Genomic DNA, 15,985 nt, shown 5'->3' on the forward strand with positions numbered 1-15,985 from the left:
TTTTTTATATTTCAAATATGCTCATATTGATAAATCCATTATTTCGTTATTTGTATTGCCCCAAATAAAAATTCCTTCTTAATAATTTAGGACCAGAGTGTAATCAAATTGGTCTTTGACGGCAGACAGATAAATGACAGATAGATGGACAGATAGATGACAGAGAGATAGATAGATACATATAGTAGGGCTCTGTAGCTGTCTTTTTAAAAGACAATATCAATTTTGATTAAGGTCAGGGATGTTGATCTACCGTGAAATACCTTGCTTTCCTTCAATAAATCCAGTGCATTTATTATTGGGTTTATTTGAATTTTTAAATTAGAAATTTAAATTATTTTCACAAGTTTATGTTATGTGAATTAGCCCTTCCTTTTCTTTTCCTACCACCATCATCTTTCATTATTGCTCTATTATAGTGCTAACCAGTTTTTTTGTTTTGTTGTTTGTTTACACTAACAATGTCATTTATAAGTATGTAGTTTTTATAGAATTATATAAATATAGAAATATATCAACATTTGCCTGTATAAGAAAAAAAAAGCTATATAATAATGGCTGAATCAGATTTTGAAAGTTTCCTAACTAAAAATAACATGATACCCATTTAAAATAAATGATCAATTTATTGTCTCCCCATGTTAATACCAAGGGATCACTGGTTATATATATATTTATCCAAAAGCACTGCAATCTACTCAGTTTCCCATAACTTTCACATTTCTGCAATTGTGCAAAGATTTTTTTTTAGTTTATTTTCCTTTTTTTTTCTTTTTTATTGTTTAAAGTATTACATATGTCTCCCCTTTCCCCCATGAACCCCATCCCTGGCTACTCCCAATTTAGTTTCTTAAGAGAAATTAAAAGGGCCATTGAATTAGTAATGACAATGATAATGACATACAGTAGCTAACTTTATTGAGTTTCCTGTATCAAGCACTGAGGAAACCTTTTTAAATGTACTGTTTCATTTAACCATCACAACAACCTGTTCAAGAAAGTTGTATTACTTATTTATTTAATTTGCTTATTTATTTATTTACTAGGGGCCCAGTGCACTGGTGGGGTTCCTAGTGGCTGCTGGCTGCCAGCTGAGGCCTCCCTCCCTTCCCCCAGCCAGCCACGCCCCTTGGTTGAACTCCAGGACAAACTCCCAGAGAAACTTCCAGTGGGAGGAACAATTTGTATACTATGTTTTATTATATAGGATTTATTTATTTACACAGAAATGTGGAGATGTGAATAAAATGCTCAGACAGTTAATTATGGGGCTAATCCAGGACTTTAAACCAAGCCTATTTGATTGCAAAGTCCATGTTTTTCCTTACTGTGGATAAAAAATTCCTATCACAATTAGCCAAGAGTAGTAAAGCCTTCCTGACATTAAAGCACAACTAGCTATTCAATGACCAAAGATCATTTCATACATTCAAACATAGTATTTCCAGTTCTAGTACTTAGGTACCCAAGTAATCAGTAGTATATTTTTTCAGATTTAAATCACTTTAGTACATTAGATATATTATATTGAGGCATAAACAGTCTGCTGGCCTCAATGTGCTGATGTGTCATACAAACAGGATAATATAAAATGACTGCTGACTACATTATCTGCATGATCTCTAACCTTTCCTACAACCAGCAAATGTGGTTTCATTATCCCCATTTTACAGGAGAGAAAGCAAATGGACTCAGGGATATTAACCAATTTTCCAAAGACAGCCACCTAGTAAGTAAAAGGGGAAATTTAAAGATTTTTGCTCCTACCTCTGTATGCCTATCTCATCACGCTATCTCTGTCCAATATGATGAATGTCAATTAGCACTCAAGTTTCAAAAAATATGTAGATAGAAGTATATTTATATTATTCATTTATATATAGAGACATATATAAATATAAACATGTTCACTTATATTCAATAACTATCTCCATTACATAATTTTCTAAATATGTATGGCATTATAAGTGACAGATGTATCCGTTTTTTATGGTATAAACATACTAGATTTAGAGTCAGAAAATTTGATTCTTTTAAATAGATCTGATTTTAACCATTTATAGGTCTCAATATTTTTGGTCTCATAAACTAAAGACTAAAGATTAGATGATTTCTAACTCTCTTCTAGCTATAAGCTCTTATTCTCAGCTCAGTTTTTGCTTTTCTTTTTGAAATATAAGTGGTATTCAAAAATGTCCCTTGATTCACAATATTCATATCATTGCTAGGCTAAGCATAATTGTATCTTCTAGCTTGAGACATACTTTTGAGACATAGTTTTCTGCTGAAGATTCATAATAGCAAATTTATAATTATCTGCTTTTTATTTGGAATGTTGTTTGTCAAATTTTTTTTTAAAGGTAAGGCAAATTAGCTTCTAGAAAAGGACATTTTCATTTACTCTTGATGAATAATCCCATTAATCAAGGCAGGGCATCTCCCTCAGTATAACTGATTGTGCAGGTATACAAAAGTAAAAACACAATCCTGTTGGTAAGAACTGCTATAGATTTTTTATTATGAACCTTATCTGAATTTAGTCTTGACGTCTGTCAAGTATATCTTATATGTAAATGAAAATGTAATTTTCTACTACTCTATGAGATCCTGGATACTGAAATTTTTGTACTTAGACTTAAATTAGGAACATTGTAATCCATTTAAGTTTTAAAAAGTATTTGAAATTAAACAAATTTACAAAATTAAAATAGTACTTGTGTTTAGCTTCATAGTTTCTAAAACAAATTATCTTAAACTATTTTAAAGCAGTCATTAACAAGGAATATTTTAACTATATAATGAGTCTCTATCATTTACTGCCGAGCAGAAAATATTAATGTTGATTGAAATTTTAAGTATCATTATCTTTGGCAGCCATAAATTACACAGCTTAAGCGAAAAACAATTAACATGTTGTCATATTTATGATATGCACAAATAAAACACCGCTAATCTGCGATCACTTAATATTCCCCACCCTCTTGCAAAGACTCAAACATCATTACAAGCCAAAGGAACAATTTTTAGTGGCCTAGTAGTAACTTAGAAGAATAATACAATCCTATTATTCCATTAAGCTTATATTCAAGAGATACATTCCACACAATCCATCAACAGAACAAGCACTATACTGGTGTTAATTTTGTTAGTTTCTTCCTCAAAAAATAATAATCACAGGTTATAAATTTTAAGAGAACAGAATCCTTCAGAAATAAAGCCTCTTTTGGAGAAACATGGCTTCCATTTCCTATATTATATATTTTCTTGTTTCTAAGAAGTTAACTAATTTTAAATTGAATGGATCAATATTAAACACTAGGATGTTTTTTAAAAAAATCTCCATTATGTTGTTATTATTGACTAAACAAAAGCTTACAAAAGTTGGCAGAAAACATTGACAAAAACATTAGTAAATTTGAATTTCTTCCTATTCTTCACAAGTATAAATTTCCTATTTTTCTTGCTTCTTTACAATGATTACCCATTAGTAAAGCTGAGTAAGCTATAGTACTATGAGCTTATTGAGACTTTTTTAAATATATATTTTTATTGATTTCAGAGAGAAAGCAAGTGGGGGGGGGGAGAGAGAGAGAGGGAGAGAGAGATTAATGATGTGAGAGAAGCATTGATTGGCTGCCTCCTGCACGTCCCACACTGGAGATGGAGCCTGCAACCCAGACATGTACCCTGACCGAGAATTGAACCTTGATCTCCTGTTTCATAGGTTGATGCTCACCTCCCCTGCTTTCCCTCTGAGTTTGGACGGTCTGTTCCATGCTTCTATGTCTCTGGATCTATTTTTGTTTATAATTTATGCTGTTCATTATATTCCACAAATGCGTAAGATCATGTGATATTTATCTTTCTCCGCAAAATAAGCCAGTCGGAGAAAAATAAATATCATTCACTCTTTTAATATACCATTTTCATGACTTATTATGTGCCACAATGTGTTTATTCTCCAGTAATATCCATGACTGTCAGACCCATGGGAAGATCTGGGGGCTCTAGAATGAGAAAGGTGGGCTGGCCCTCAGCAGAGCCATCACAGATGCCAGGGGGACCTCATTAGTGTCTATGGACATGTCCAGAGGATTGCTAAATTCCCCTCTCTACCTAAGTATCACAAAGTCAATGGGATTCAAAGACCTTAAACATTGTAACAGGGGGTAGGAAACTGACATGGATTTCATTACTTTATTATGTTTGGAGCTATCAGTAGCAGGAAACTTGCCCCATACTTGGACTCTCCAGTGTTCTATTCCTATCAAAGGCAAGCTCTTGGGGCAGTTTTTCTGAAGATTTACAGAATGCATCTAAAGATGAACCATGTATGTTCCTTTATTTTATTCATTCTTTCTAACCGTACTAATTCCTTTGCAGAGTTAGTCAGAACCATATAACTTTAACTTCACTCACAGCTGAAATGTCAAGTAAAGGCCTACTTTTCTTCCCTAACTCAGCTGTTGGCAGTAGACATTTGTTTCTATGTTGTCATGACAGTGTTTTTTGTCACTACCCTGACTTTCAGGTCCAGTCATCAGATTTGTCGATGTGAATGTACAACGAGGTTAACTTAAATGATTCCTAAAATGAAGGGTTTTATTTTTATAAACTACATCAAATGACTCGCTACCATCAATTTATATAACACTTGCTTGATAGTTGCAGTTTGGAGAATTGTTTTCTGTTACTTTTTTTCAGGCACAGAATGCTCTGCTAGTGACTCACTAATGTTACCCATCTAATCATTTAAACATTTCTCAGATTCTATGATTATACTCCACTTCTTCCTCTACTTTTACATTAATTTCACTGGAGAATAGAGTTAAATATTTGAGTGGGTTGAGATAATAAAATGTGTGCATTGTAGGAAATCATTACTTCCTTTGGGCTAAAGATGTAAAAAGAACATAAATTATTCATCTCTGTAAACTGAGCCTCTTGTGAAATTAAAAATAGCCATCAGTTTTACCTTTGAAGAACTTTGGTTGTTTGACCTGAGAAAAATCAGCAGCCAGAGTGCTTTCCCTCAATATCACTATTTTTATCCCAGTCTTCCACCCATCACTCCCTCCAAGGAAATGTAAACTATTAAAATGTGAGCTTTTAGTAAATCCTTCTTCCTTTAAGCCAGCATTACAGAGATAAAGTTAAAAGTCCATAAACATAATTCCTTAAAATGAAAACAAATTCTGTGAGTTCTATTTTTCTATTCATAATCTCCTCTACAAAAGAGATCTTCTCCTCCTTAAACAATTTTACTTAGCTTAAATTTAGATTTATGAATGTAATAAAACATGAAAAATATTATTTCCATTTCTAATGTTTTATAATGCTCACTTGGATTTCTGCTATTGGTTAAAATTGTTATCACAGAAGTATTGAAATGCCTTCAAATTCTTTGCTAGCTCAGGCAATCCTGCAAATGCTTTCCTATTGAAGTTCTCTGAAATGAGTGTGTCAGGTACCTTGTTATTCATTAGTCAGTTACATGCACACATCACATTTATTATTTATTATAGGCTTTCACATATTACCTTCTGGAGAAAAGATAGTGTTTGACACATAAACATAGGAATCACACACTTTATTGTAAGAAAAAGATCTTAAAAGAAAACTTGCTGTATGGCTTTCACAGGTGGCGAGTGTGCTGTACTTCTAAAGCAGTACTATTCCTGAAACACTAACCAGTGTGGCTGCTAAAATATTTAAATATTCAAATCCCTGAGAAGCAGTGAGAACTGTCAATTAAATTGGACTTAGCTATGTGATATATTTTAATTTACATATGCTTTTAAAGATTACTAAGATAATGTGAATTGATTTCCTTTTTGATGAATTTCAGAGTTTCTACTAGAGATTTAAATGAATATAAACTCTGCACACACAAAGGCAAAAATATCCTTGAAAATGGATTTTGACATTGTCACAAATGATTTTTACCTGCTTTTTACATTTTTAAAATATTTTTTGCATAGTTGGGATCACTTTCTTCCTTAAAGAGAATACATCTGAAATAGAAGTTCAAATGTTAGATATAACTGAATATGTAAATATTCATTTTTATAATTTATCAGAAATTTATTTAATGTATAAATAAGTCCAAATTGTAACTGTAATCTTATTAATTTATACATAGAAAAATGCCAACTGCAACCCTCTTTGGAAGTGTACCTGGTGGAAAATATAATTAATAATTAGTACTATATTTTCTACATGACTTTTATTTCTCTAAAGCAATTGAGTAAATGAAAATGAGTGCATTACTTTTCTTCATCCAAAAGCACTTTGACTAAATAAATAATAATCTAGCAAATTTCTGATAAATAGGATTTGCTTTGTAACAAACATGATATGGTTAGAGAAGCATATGTAGTTACAGATAATTTTTCTTTATAAAACATATTTGAAATGCCTCATGATCTATAACTATTCTTAGAGATTTCCTATCAAATATCATTATGGGTAATTGAAATATATCTTAATCTTTTTATAAGTATAATATTTTTATAACATATTTTTATTATTATATTTTACTAGAGGCCCAGTGCACGAAATTTGTACACTCAGGGGGGGTCCCTCAGCTCGACCTGTGCCCTCTAGCAGTCCAGGAGCCCTCAGGGAATGTCCCACTGACTGTCTGCCCCCTGGTGGTCAGTGCACATCATAGCGACTGGTTGACCAGTCGACTGTCTGCCCTCTGTGGTCAGTGCATATCATAGTGAGTGGTTGAGCGGCCTTAGCATATCATTAGCATATCACACTTTGATTGGTTGAACGGCCGACCAGATGACCAGACACTTAGCATATTAGGCTTTTATTATATAGGATAATGAATTTATGTATTCAGTTATTCATTGCTTAATTCTCTCTAATAGTTCTTCTTTCCCCTCCTCTTATATTTCTCTTTCACCTACCCGTAACACACACACACACACACACACACACACACACACACAACTATTTCTGTTCAAAACTAAGAGAGCACAGAGCATGTCTATGAAAACAGGATATATACTCAGTTTTACTACACTCTGTGAGCATGTTTTAAAATAACTATTTATTTAACTCTATTTCAATGCACAAAATAAAATTCTGATTTATAATGGAAGCAAAATAGAGTTCATTTTTATTTGTTTTATCTACACACAAATTCGCTTCTATATAAATATTCCTAAAAGATATTTACACTCAGAGGTTTTCATTTTTCTAATCTTTCATAATCACAAAATCTAAAATGTTTATTTTCTGTTATTAATTTTCAAATTCTCATGAGATAGTTTCCTGATAACTCTGATATTAGGAGAGAGATTTAAGTTATATTTAGTATCTGTCCAATTTTGCAAATAATAAGCTAAATAACATCTACCAGAGGATATTCCTAGGCAGGTATCGGAGGCTACACTTCTTTATAATAAAATACCAAATGTGTGAGAATAAGTTCAAAGGCCTAAAGTTAGACCAGTGAGATATTTATAGATAAACCACGGAAACACTAAGCATCTCCTAAAGTAAATACATATAAGATGTGTCATAAAGTATGTCTCCTAGGACACAACATTCTTTGGCTGCAACCTTGATGCACCATTCTCAATTACCTTCATTTAAGACATCGGGTTGACATTCCAGATTGTCATATTGTTTAATTAATGTTTAGTATAATGAAAATAAATATTTGTATTTTATATAATGATGTTACTCACTAAGCATATCAGAGCATTTCCTTTTTCGTTGTTGGAGAGAAAGATAAGGGTAAGATGGTAATGTAGAAGGTAAAACATAAAAAGGACAGATTCTGCTGTGAAATTCTGCCTAATAAAGCAACTTTGCATTTTGCATAATAGGCTAAAGCTTTTATGTTTTTAGTAAATTTATTCATCTCTGGAGGAGTATTGAAAATATAAAATAGAAAACAAAAAATAAAGTAGCAAATCCATCTGTAACACTTGCTCGATTTAGGACCTATGAGCATCCTCTCTGCACTGTGTCAGGCAGGACCAGTCAGTACAGAAAGATCTGGTTAATACAACCAAACCACAGGTATGCCTCTTACAGAAATGAGTTTCTGTTCCTCGCGGCTATAATAAAAGCTAGATTGAAAATGGGGCTGATTAACATTATATTTTAATCATTAAGAGTATAGTTTGCTTTATACTAGAATAACAAAAACCTCATCATGCCTCTAAGCTCAAAATTAGCACATATAAATATATATTACTGAATATAATTAAAATCAAATTAAAAATACACTTGGAAGCTCAGATCTACCTATGCACTTAGGACCATAGAGTTGTTAAAGAAATACCCTAGCTTACAATTTTGTTTGAAATTCTTTCCACTGGGTGTTGAATAATGTTCATAAAAATCATCATTATAGCTTGAATTATATTTGTTACATAAAGTCAACCACAAATTTTTAAAAAGTGCCATAGAAAAACCTCATAGTATATTATTGAGACTCACAGTCACTTAAAGTTTCAACTTAAATTTTAATTTATAATATGCATTAATTTTATTAAGCCATATATAACTAAAATTAATTCAAAGTGTTCCATTCCATATTATATTTCTTGCAAATTAGATGAGAGTACGTTATTTTACTCATCGATTTGAATGTCCTCATATATAAATATTGTTTGTTAGAATATATCTAAGTTATCTCCCTTTTCTAAAATAATATGTTCTTTTTAGTGAGGTTAATACTTTTTGTCCCTATTCTCCATGGTTAGAAAAAGAATCTTCAAAGAACTAAGCAGCTGAACTAAGAAAAATATCTATATTAGAATTCACTAGGATAAAAAATATGAACACATATTTGTCTACCGGACACACAAAATGGCTCTTAACATTCACAAGCTGGTTAGAAAAAAAATTGACTTTAATTACTTTTAAAGGTTGCATGTAAAGTTTACCTATTTTTCTGAAAATATATAACTTTCTTATCTCATAAAAATGCTTTCTAAATATTTTAAAAGAATTATCTAGATTTTTTTTCAGATTATTTCATTTTTCAGAACAACCTGAAAAGAATTCTGCTAGTGATCGAAATATGGAGTTATTTAGAAAAGTATATTGCCAAGATCCAATACATAAAACTCATTCCCCTGGTTAATACTTTATGACAATTTTTATTCACATATATCAGCAGAGTCATATATTGAAAAAGAACAACTATTCCTCTATTCAAATGTTTATACATTTAATATTTTATTTTGTAGGAAAGTCAGAACCAAAGTTTTACTTTGTTTTTGACTATTTACAAACACTTGACAAAAAATAATAGGATTAGAATTTGTATGTATTATTCCAAAGTAATCTTTGCTTTCACAAAGTTGGTGTAACCCTCTATTAATTTTCAGATGTACTTAAATATTTATGTCTTTAAACTTTTCTTTATATTGATTCTTACCCATAGAATGCCTCCCCACCCCAGACTGTGTTGTAATTTATTTAAATACAAGTACAACCTCTCCTCAAGCCTTTCCCGCCTGCTTCAGCCCAGAGAAGTATCTCTTTCCCCTGAATATACCTTATGTTTACTTAGTCCTTATCATCATTGCCTTAATAATACACTTATTTTTTTCAAGAGCACCCCACTGACGTCAAGTAGATCAATGGTTTTGAGACTTTGTTTTAGCAGTTGAACACTGATAGTTAATAAGAAAAGAAAGAACATTTCAGGATGAGAGAGCAGCACTTCCAACATCAAATTTATTCTCCGCTTATCCTTTATATAAAAGCTTAAATGTCACTTTCTCAGGAGGCCTTTCTTCACCACCAAAATTTCCACCTCTTTCCACTCTCTGTACACTGCTCTTTTCCTCCTTAATAATTGCTTCAAAATATAATTTTCCTTTAGACCATATGCTACAACCTGTCTCATATTTGATACCATAATTTTAGGACCAGCAGTACATACACCTTCAATAAATATTTGCTGGAAGTCAATCTTATCATGTAGAAAAAGTGGTAAGAAGCTTGAGAACTTTGTAAGCAAAGCTCAGGAACTTGTAATGTACAATAAAGGTGATGTAGAATAATGAAAACAATTGTAAATCTATTAGTGACCAAGATCAGATTGGTGTGTTAGCATATTTTGAGGGTAATATGCAGAATTGACTAGAGGAGGTCAAACTTAGAGATAAAGCAGGAGACAAGCAAATGTAGCAAGGCAGAGAGTAGGTCAACCCTCCAGCAGCAGTTATGAGGGTCCAGTTGGAAGAGCCCTGCTTTTGTTGGGAAGATGCTCTGTTAAACCAGTTTTGAGGGTGGAATCTGTGCCTTTGGGCCTGTGCGCCAGCTGACACCTGAGAGCAGCTGTAGATTGTCTTTCTGTGAATGAAGAAAGGAAGAAGACAAATGGGCCGGACCTTGGCTAACAAGGTGGCTGCCGGAGAGAAAGTACGTCCAGAAGACAGAGTAAAACGAAACTCCTGAATATTCTACATTCTCTCTCACCTCCTGCATTTTCAACTGCCATGCTCTTACCTGCACTGATTACTGTCCACGTCTCTAAAAGCTGATATTAAGTCAACATTAATCATGAAAGTTTTTATGTGATAGAAAAACCTTGCGGAGTGGGGTAATGGAAGGAAAACTGAAACATATCCTAAGCCTGCATCAAATCTGAAACTAAGTGAAAAAGAAAGAAAGAAGGAAAGAAAGAGAGGAGAGAAGGGAGAGAGAGAGAGAGAGAGAGAGAGAGAGAGAGAGAGAGAGAGAGAGAGAGAGAAAGGGAGGGAGGGAGGGAGGGAGGGAGGGAAAAGAAAGAGAGGAAGGAAGGAAGGAAGGAAGGAAGGAAGGAAGGAAGGAAGGAAGGAAGGAAGGAAATAAATGACACTAATGCCCACTGGAACCAGGGAAAGGGCCTCAAAATGCCAACTGGGAAGAGAATTAGAGGAAAAATGAAGCTGGCCCAAATAAAGGTGGAAATAAGAATTGTGGAGAGAAGGGGGTAGAATCAAGAATAACTACAAAGTAGAATCAATTAAAGCTAGCTGGACGTGGTTTCAAATTTTGTAGTCTGCATGATGTTGCTGTCAATCACCAAGAGAGAAATAAATAGGGCAAAAACAAATTTTAGGCAGGAAGAATAAGGTTAATCTCTAATGTATTACATCTAATGTATCCTATCTAATAAAAGAGAAAAATGGTAATTGGTGTACGACGATACCCTTTTCATTGGCTAATCAGGGCTATATGCAAATTAACTGCCAACTAAGATTGGCAGTTAACTGCCAACAAGATGGCGGTTAATTTGCATATGTAGGCACAATGCAGGGAGGCGAAAGGGAAAGCAGGAAGAAGCCCCCTGCCACTGACAGTGATCGGAAACCCAGGGGGGAGCTAAGAGCTGGGGGGCAGGGCAAAGGCGGCCCTGGGGCCGCCTTTGCCCTGCCCCCCAGCCATGATCGGAGAATCAGGCGCCTTTGCCGCCCTGGCCAGTGATAGCAGGAAGTAGGGGTGGAGCCAGCGATGGGAGCTGGGCACGGTCGAAGCTGGCAGTCCCGGGAGCTAGGGGTCCCTTGCCTGGGCCTAAAGCGGAGCCCACGATCGCGGGGCCGCTGCAGCTGCGGGTCCCCGCTGCCCGGGCCGGACACCTAGGCCAGAGGCATCAGGCCTGGTCAAGGGGCCGATCCGGTGATTGGTGATCGGAAGGTGATGAGGGTCAACTCCTCTGGCCGAGGCATCAGGCCTGGGTGGGGGGGCGGAGCCGGGGATTGGGGGGATATGATGGTCCCCTTGCCCAGGCCTGAAGCCTGGGTCAGAGGCGTCAGGCTTGGGCGGGGGGTGGAGCAAGCGATCAGAGGGAGATGGGGGTCCCCTGCCCAGGCATGATTCCTGGGCCAGAGGCCTCAGGCCTGGGCGGGGGCCAGAGCCAGTGATCGGGGGGAGATGGGGGTCCCCTGTCCAAGCCTGACACCTCTGTCAGAGGCGTCAGGCCTGGGCAAGGGGCCGATCCTGCGACTGGAGGGTGATGGGGGTCAACGCCTGAGGGCTCCCAGTATGTGAGAGGGGGCAGGCTGGGCTGAGGGACACTCCCCCCCCACACACACACCCAGTGCACGAATTTCGTGCACCGGGCCCCTAGTTACATATAACTAACAATGTTGGATGAAATTCCTAACAGACTTAAATACATCTATATGTACATCATGAGAGAGGCTTGAACTGAAGGTAGAGACTTTATGGTCAATATTTCTGAGTCACAATTGAGGTTGACCTCTTATTTTCATGGAGTGATAAAAATGTAGAATATGAGATAAAAATGTAATTTTCATCCTAGCCGGTTTGGCTCAGTGGATAGAGTGTTAGCCTGCAGACCTAAAGTTCCTGGGTTTGAGTCCAGTCAAGGGCATGTATCTCTGTTGCAGGCTCCTTCCCAACCTGGGCCCTGGTCAGGGCATGTGCAGGAGGCAACCCATGGATGGGTTTTTCACACATTGATATTTCTCTTTGTCTTTCCCTCTCTCTTCCACTCTCTCTAAAAATCAATGGAAAAATATCCTCGAGTGAGGATTAAAAAATAATAATTTTTTAAAATGTAATTCTCAGTAACAGAAATCTCTCAAAAAGGTAGTATATATAATATATAAGAATGATGAAGATCATAGTAGGTAGGGGCTAGGAAATATATAAACATACAAATGCATGAATATGCACAAAACAATAAAATATACTGTTTAACCCACGTGGCACAAGTGGAGAAATGACTATTGAAATTATTACTATACTGAAGATGATGAATATTTTACCTTGGAAAATAATGAGGCAATATAAAGGAAAATGAAATTCTGTTAAGTGTATCCAATCAGAATTGGACGCTATTCTGGATCCTTTATAAGTGGAGATCTAAAATCACGGGTTAATATTATACCCTATGTGTCTCTGAGATTCCTATTTTTCTTACATAATATATATTTTTGGATCTAAGACACCATTGATTATAAGACATTAATTTTATGTATCTCTTCAAAAGAAAAACAAAATTGCTGTTATTTGAGGACATAATGCTTTGTGCACTCAGGGGAGCAGGGCGTCCCTCAGCCCAGCCTGCACCCTCTCACAGCCCTCAGGGGATGTCCAACTGATGCTGAAGCAGGAGAGGCTCCCACCACCACCGCTGTGCTCGCCAGCCATGAGCCTGGCTTCTGGCTGAGCAGTACTCACCTGTGGGAGCACACTGACCACCAGGGGGCAGCTCCTGTGTTGAGCATCTGACCCACAGTGGTCAGTGTGCCTCATAGCGACCGGTGATTCCACCACTGGGCTGAAACTGGCTCTCCAATATCCCCCGAGGGGTACTGGATTGCGAGAGGGTGCAAGCCAGCCTGAGGGACCCCAACGGTGCACGATCGGGGCCAGGGAGGGACACAGGAGGTTGACCAGCCAGGGAGGGACCACAGGAGGGGTCCAGGGCATGTTTGGCCCATCTTGCTCAGTCCTGATCAGCCGAACCCCAGCATCAAGCTAACATACAGGTCAGAGCATCTGCCCCCTGATGGTCAGTGCACATCATAGCAAGCGGTTGAGTGGTCTGAGTATATCATTAGCATATTACACTTTGATTGCTTGAACAGATGACCAGACACTTAGCATATTAGGCTTTTATTAGATAGGATTATAAACATATCAATATCAGATATTAAAGTGTGAAATAATGTGAGTTGTTAAATCACTGAAATATGTTATTTAAAAGAACCACCTGGCAAATGGCAATGACTTTTCTTTTTCTTTTTCTTTTTTAAATATATTTTATCGATTTTTTACAGAGAGGAAGGGAGAGAGATAGAGAGTTAGAAACATCGATGAGAGAGAAACATCGATCAGCTGCCTCCTGCACATCTCCTACTGGGGATATGCCCGCAACCCAGGTACATGCCCTTGACTGGAATCGAACCTGGGACCTTTCAGTCCGCAGGCCGACGCTCTATCCACTGAGCCAAACTGGTTTTGGCGGCAATGACTTTTCTTACGTTTTCCTTAGAATATTTTTACATTATGTTCCCCAAATAATATGCATTTTTTATGATTTTCTAATTATGAATGTTGTAATTGAAGGAGCGGACCCAAGTTATTATCGGTCCCAAGATATCCAAAGAGAACCCAGATCTTTCAATGCATACGAGTGATGTTTATTTAGGAGACAGTATCTCACAGCAACAACAAAAGAGACTTTTTAGGTATCTTAATCACCTTGCAATATGGACAAGTTTACAATGACAAGATGGTTTAATCTATCATTCAACTACTGTCCCTATATATTGTACCATTGATAAGATGTTGAGAACAAGTTTAGACAAAGTATTAAAATATTTTAGCCCAGGAGAGATTTCCTCTTCCTACAGAAACCTTTTTCAGATATCCATTTGAGGCCTAGGCTGGAGATACTTTTGTCCTCTTTCCCAGACATCAGAAAATTTGGTAGTTTGGTTAACAACTTCAGCATGGGGGGGTGGGGTTTATCTCTTGTTTAATATGTGTACTCAACTTCTGGCTGAGAGTGAACAATAAACCCTAACCAGAACCCTTCTTTTATTGTTTGTGTTGCAGTTCAGATGTATAATCTCCAGTCTTAAATGATATCATCCAACTGCTCCAACATCAATAATCTGGTCGAGAAAAGCCTATTCAGCAGAAGGAAAAGAAAAATCTGACTGTCATGGCTGATTAGACAACAACTTTGTATGTAATTGTGTCACCTCAAACAGTAGTAAAAATATGGATTGATCATGTCTCCAGTTAAAATTGATCTATTATTCTGTCTCCTTCGATGTGGAGATTCAAACCTAAAACCAATCTCCAAACAGGTAGATGACTGTCTCTATGAACATCAATTTACTCTTTCACTGTCTTTACTGGAATAACTTAACTATTGCAATTAACTTTATTGTTCATTAATAGGATTTCCCCCAAAGACCCACCAATTCTTCAATAGGAAACATCAACAGTTAGCTTATGGTCTAAAAACCGTAACATCCTTCACCTTAAAATCCTTATTTTGCTGCTGCCAATCCTACTCTCTTAAACTATAATACATTGATCTTTACCCAATCTCAATCAGGCTCCCAAAATAAAAGGTCCGTCTTAAACCAAATTCAAATTCTTAATAAATCCTATTTTGTTCTTCCCTCTCCACAAAATGACCAGAGCTCAGTGGAGGTAACATTTTCCCCTAACCTCAGTAAAGAAAAAACTGAGCTAGGTCTTACCAAAGGTTTGAGGAGCCAGCATTATCGTGGTATCACTCAAATCTACTAATTATTCTGACAAATATGTCTGTATTTAAGTTATCCGAGCATACTAAGATGCTCTGTTATAGAAAAGGTGGTCCTCATAAGAATAAGGATCCCCCGATTTCACTGCAGGCTCATCAAGATATATATAAAAGGGGCAAATGCTTTAGCAAAACCTGATAAAATGATGCTATTAAATTTTTATAATCCAAGGAATAGAAATTCTGTAATTGTTTTTAGTGTGTACAATTATAATTTAATTTGTTATAATAGTGTGAAATGTTCATTATTACTTCCCCCTTTTCTGCCTAAGGCACTGTAGAAAATTATGTTACACGTCAGTGGTTATTTTTCTTGTTGGTGTACGATTTTAAATACATAAATATTCTACTTCTTCAGAACAAAGACCAGCGTTTGCTTTCTTAATTACTTGTTCATTTTGATAGTGACAGCTGATGTTGTTGGCATTACTCAAGCAATTGTCTGGAGATGTCACCACATAATTGTTAGAGGCCATGAAATTTTATATTGAGACACATATAATGGCTCCAGAAAAACCATGCTGAATGAAGGAAATCTTTTCCATTGACCCTATCCTCTGCACTGGAGCCACTGACTGACCTTTTGCACAGCAGAAGAGAGTTTATAATGGTGGAAAATGCTACAATAGCAGGTTACAAGTCAATTCTGTGACTTCATTAAAATTGCTGTCATTTAATATTAAATTAGGTCAGAATGTGTAAACA

At 36.1% G+C, this 15,985-nt stretch overlaps 1 protein-coding gene across 4 annotated transcripts in view; it reads right to left on the minus strand.

Moving 5' to 3' along the window:
• Window positions 1-15,985, minus strand: part of CCSER1 (coiled-coil serine rich protein 1) — a 1,185,560-nt gene that overhangs the window by 925,174 nt on the left and 244,401 nt on the right. The gene's annotated exons all lie outside the window — the stretch shown is intronic.

Source organism: Myotis daubentonii, chromosome 1 (assembly GCF_963259705.1).
Source record: "Myotis daubentonii chromosome 1, mMyoDau2.1, whole genome shotgun sequence".
Classification (NCBI taxonomy): domain Eukaryota; kingdom Metazoa; phylum Chordata; class Mammalia; order Chiroptera; family Vespertilionidae; genus Myotis; species Myotis daubentonii.